Source organism: Montipora capricornis, chromosome 5 (assembly GCF_036669925.1).
Source record: "Montipora capricornis isolate CH-2021 chromosome 5, ASM3666992v2, whole genome shotgun sequence".
Classification (NCBI taxonomy): Eukaryota; Metazoa; Cnidaria; class Anthozoa; order Scleractinia; family Acroporidae; genus Montipora; species Montipora capricornis.
The window spans coordinates 12595960-12600725 of NC_090887.1; the positions used below are offsets into that span (position 1 = coordinate 12595960).

Genomic DNA, 4766 nt, shown 5'->3' on the forward strand with positions numbered 1-4766 from the left:
CTCTTTGCGTGACCGTGTCACGTGAGAACGGTAACCTTTTGTGAACCCTGTCCACACTTATCCGGATATTTTTGAATCCTCAACTTTTATTCTCCGGATTAAAAAATATTCCCATCCACACGTAGCGTATTCAAATCAAATTTGCCTGTCAACTCCTATCCGAAACGTATCCAGATTCAATCTAGTACTCAGGACTCCTCAAGGAGACAGAGGTAACAGAGCATGTTCCATGAACCCCTCGGCAGCAATCTTAAGAAAGGAACTGGATCTGGATTTAGTGTCCACACAGTTCTGGATTCCTAGTGGATTTAAAAATATCCATTTTGGAAAGTGTATTAAAAAATTTCCAGATTTGCCAGCGAATTCACCAGATATGTGTGAACAGAAGGCGTATCCAGAAAGAAAAAAATTGCAAATTCAAAACTATCTGGATATGTGTGGACGGGGCGTGAATCCTATAAAAAAAATGGTTGTGGTACAAAATAGATGCCAGAAATGGAAGGAGCGTGATGAAATTAGTGAGAATGTCAATTTTGAGGCCTCTGACATTTAGGTGAGAGATTTTACATTGATTTTAATGCTTAAAAACTTAAGCTTAAGTGAGATTTATATGGAAAGCAGCTGCTGGAGGGCAAACTTTGCCTCCAGCACTCAATTCTTTTACAATTTTTAAAGTTATATACCATTCTAAAATCACGTTTTGTGCCACAATCATTTTTTATAATTGACAAGGTCACATGACATGGTCATGCGAAGGGCCTACTCACCAATGAATAAAAGGAAAATGATGATGAAACGAGCCTTCTTACTTTAATTTTCTCAATGACTTGGTCATGAAATGACTGCAAAACCATCAATCATAATGATCATTTTATCATTTTAATAATTATTACGTACGTACTTGGATGTAGTTTTTCAGATGTGCTAAGTTCTGCACATAGGAACATGGCATTGTTCTACTTTCAAAATTGTGGGTTTGTCTGTTTGCAATTCCTGTTACATAGTATTTTACTGTCGTAAGTGTTTTTGTTTTGAGGCTGGTACAACTTTAAAGCCTCTTGGTCAGGGTAAGAGTATTAGCTCTTGAACTGCCTGTCAATGAAGTTTGATTTTGACTCTCTGGCAGGTATTTGCCGCTGCTAGACATGGTTACCAAACTCATGGATATGAATTAAATCATTGGCTGGTTTGGTATTCAAAACTGCAGGCAAGGCTACAAGGACTCCCTAAGAAGGACAAATTTTCCAGAGCTGACTTGTGGCAGTTGAGAAATTCACTTACCGGTAACTCCTGGCATTAAAGTGGTCTTAATCTAGAATCTGGCTGGCTATAGTCCAAAGTTCCTATATTTACCCAGCACTCAGCAATAATTAATGTAGCTGTTTATATAAGGAAGCATTTTTACAACACATTTTAATGCCACATTTCATGTGCCAAATCTGCTGAGTGGGAGTTCCTATTTCCTGTCTGCACAAAAACTCAGTGTAAGGAATATCTTAGACATAATCTGTTGCCTAATGCTTTCACTAATGCAAATGGTCTGATTTTGTAAGATGCTTTGTTAGGCCAGTAAACTGAGGTCCTGCATCATAACCTTAAAGTCTGTAAATAACCCTGTGAGACAACAATAATAATATTATAGGAAGAATCCTCTTCATAATACTGGGCGTAGCGGGTCTTTCAGTTCCAGCAATGATTTTTTTGCATTCCAGCTGTACTAAAGTCGGGGTGAAAACAAAGTTTGCAGGACAACAGATGAGCACAAAGAAAACTTAAGAGGGTGCATAGCCGAATGCAAATGACAATTTTGTTACCATGCATTGTAAAAAATTAATAATAAATGAAAAGTACAATAATTGTAGTAAAAAGAAAAGAGGATTGGCTGTGTGCATTCTGACTTGTTCTGTTATTAAGTTCTTTTAGACGAGACGTATGGTTTACAGTCAAGCTAATAATCCCTTGCAAAATGAATTTCAAGCTTCCTGTTAAGTTCTGGAAATTTCTGGAAATTTCTAGAATGTGACAGCTTTATTCCAGAATCAAATTCCAGCTTTTATTCCAGAAATTGTTTTCCAGTTTTTGCAAGTTTTGGGTTGTTTCAAAAGCTGGAAATAGCTTGAATTTGATACATCTATTAGGTGCTGCCAGAAAATGACAGTTTTTTCCAGTCTTCATTTCTTGCAGGAAACTGGAAATAAACTGTTGTCTACAGCTTGTTAACAATTTTAACATTTCTCAAATGAAACAAATTTTTAGTTTATTCTATAAATTCAACTCTTTTTAGATAAAAAGTTAAAGAAATGTTTAGCATGCAGTTTCTTATTATGTATAAAATTTAAGACGAAAATTCCCTTGTAGAACCAGACATATGTGAAGGCTTTGTAAAGTTTATCATATCACTATGTTGAGCTATATAAAGGCTATTTACTGCTCCTTACGTGCTATGCAATAACTATGTAACTTGCTACATTACATAGTTCAGTCTGTGTAAAGCATATTCCATTAATATTGCAATACTATTTAAAGGTCACATAGCTCTCTGAAATATAGCTTTTGAATGTGAATGTGATATCTTTCGAGTTAATACATTTACTTAGCTTACGCAAATGTCCTTTAAAGGCTCCAAACTTTGAAAATAAAAGCACTCTGTACACGGAGAAATGAAAAAGAAAGCATTTATTCCGATGTATTCAATACATGTAGATTGTGAGAAAAACCAATGATCAATAGTGATCTCCCCCGATAAAGTTGGTCACGAAATTTATCGGAATTGATCCCTGGGCTAATCAGTTGATCTTTAGTGGTTAAGTGGATAAAAACAGTTCCTTCAGTGGGTTCTCCGGGTTCAAATCCTGTCTTTTTATTTGCTACCACAAGTCCTGAGGCAGAGTGATCAAAATGAGGATAATACTTCATAAACTGACAATGAAGGATAATCCTTCATTTGAGGAAGAGATCGTGTTGGTATTATCACATGACCTGTATTCACTATTGGGAAAACAAATGTACAAGCGGAAAAGGTCTATTAATTATTTCCGCTCTTTCTTGCTACCCTCTCAAGCCGCTCCGCGCTTGTGCATTACCTGAATAAAGGAAGTTGAATGAAATAACTGTGTTAACCAGCGGACAGCAGCTAAGTTTGTCGTGCCTCCAGAAGCACTGACCTGTAAAATTTTACTTTCATGTTCGTTAAAACAAAGAACTCGCTTACCCAATTGTTTCCGGTACGCACGCAGAATTGTTAGCAGCCAAGACCTCTATCCTTTGCTACTTGAATAATGATCTGCAAAAATCTTTCAAAACGCTACGCAAGATCAAGAGTAGCATGAATGAAATATCACTGACGATTTAACAGAATCTATAAATAATTAAGACAGAAACTAAACTTTAACTGAAATGTTAAGTAAAATTATGCGGGCGTAGCGCTCTCTCTCCCTCTATCTCGCACACACACACCACCGTGAGACAATACGGACACAAACGAACATGAAAACTGATACGTACGGGTACATCTACAATACGGTTAACGGGCGGGGAAAATGCGGCTCTTGCACAGAAAGAAGAAATAGAGCCTGGCATTCGGTCCCAAAAGTGCAAAGACAGAAGACAAGAAATTCAAAGCAAAAGGGTGCTAGAGAAGTTCCACTTCGCTTGCGACTTCATGAAAGAAAAACGAAAGATCGAAATTGAAGGAGAAGATGAAATTACAGAAGTTACAATTATGCCGGAGAGTGGCTCTCGAAGTGCAGTTTACTCCGAACTATGGAATACACTAAGAGGTTTGCAGCAAACATAAATGGAATCACGTAAGATGGCTGCACAAGAGAATATAAATTACTGATCCACTGCAACTGATTTTTGTACCATTTTAGTGCTATTGTGGGAAAGAGCATTTATTGCACACGAAAGCACATCACTTCTGGCCTGCATCTAATCATCAGGTTGCAAAGTCAACAGCCCAGGCAGAATCCTGTAAGTTTGACTACAAGTGGCAATGTCTGTCCTGACATTATCTGTTTGTGTTCTAAATATAGTCTGTCAGATCAAGAAAAGTACCTTTACTCAGTTGATCAATTTTTCCACATATATCATTGATATCTATAAATAAAAAGTTAAACTGTTCAGGCAGTTTCTTTGATAATACAACAGCCGACTCTCTGTCCAATGTTGGTGTGCTAAATATACAGTCTGTCAGATCAAGAAAAGTACCTTTACTCAGTTGATCAATTTTTCCACATATATCATTGATATCTATAAATAAAAAGTTAAACTGTTCAGGCAGTTTCTTTGATAATACAACAGCCGACTCTCTGTCCAATGTTGGCAGAGTACACATCAGGCTCCAGTTGTTCAAACGATTCCTTTCGATTTTGTTGATTGAAATGTTGAAACGTTTGCCCATCCCACCGTTCAACAGCATTCAACAACCTTCCAACAGCGTTCAACAAAATCGAATGGATGTTAAAGCAAATGTTGAAGACGTTTGCTTGGGCATTTAGATAAATCACTATCAGTATTTATCCGCTGGATAGTGATTTACCCGGTGGATAGTGCTTATCCATTGTTTGCACAAATGGGGCCATTTTGTTAAATGCAAGGCAACCATCCTTTTCGGTATCTGACTCCGTCTCGATGAAATCACGGAAGTTACAAATATGCCGGAGAGTGGCTCTTGAGGTTATTACGAATTGCGAATCTTGAGGTTATGTGGTGCCCAACACAAATAATGAATGTGGCATTTAAGGCCATCGGTCACCGGTACGAAG

At 37.3% G+C, this 4766-nt stretch overlaps 1 long non-coding RNA gene across 1 annotated transcript in view; it reads left to right on the forward strand.

Moving 5' to 3' along the window:
* LOC138048819 (uncharacterized) overlaps positions 1-2229 on the forward strand; it is a 3455-nt gene extending 1226 nt beyond the window's left edge. The window contains exons 2-3 of the long non-coding RNA XR_011132213.1: positions 1127-1283; positions 1713-2229. This is a non-coding gene — a long non-coding RNA (uncharacterized lncRNA). The remainder of the gene's footprint in view (positions 1-1126; positions 1284-1712) is intronic.
* Positions 2230-4766: the final 2537 nt, after the last annotated feature.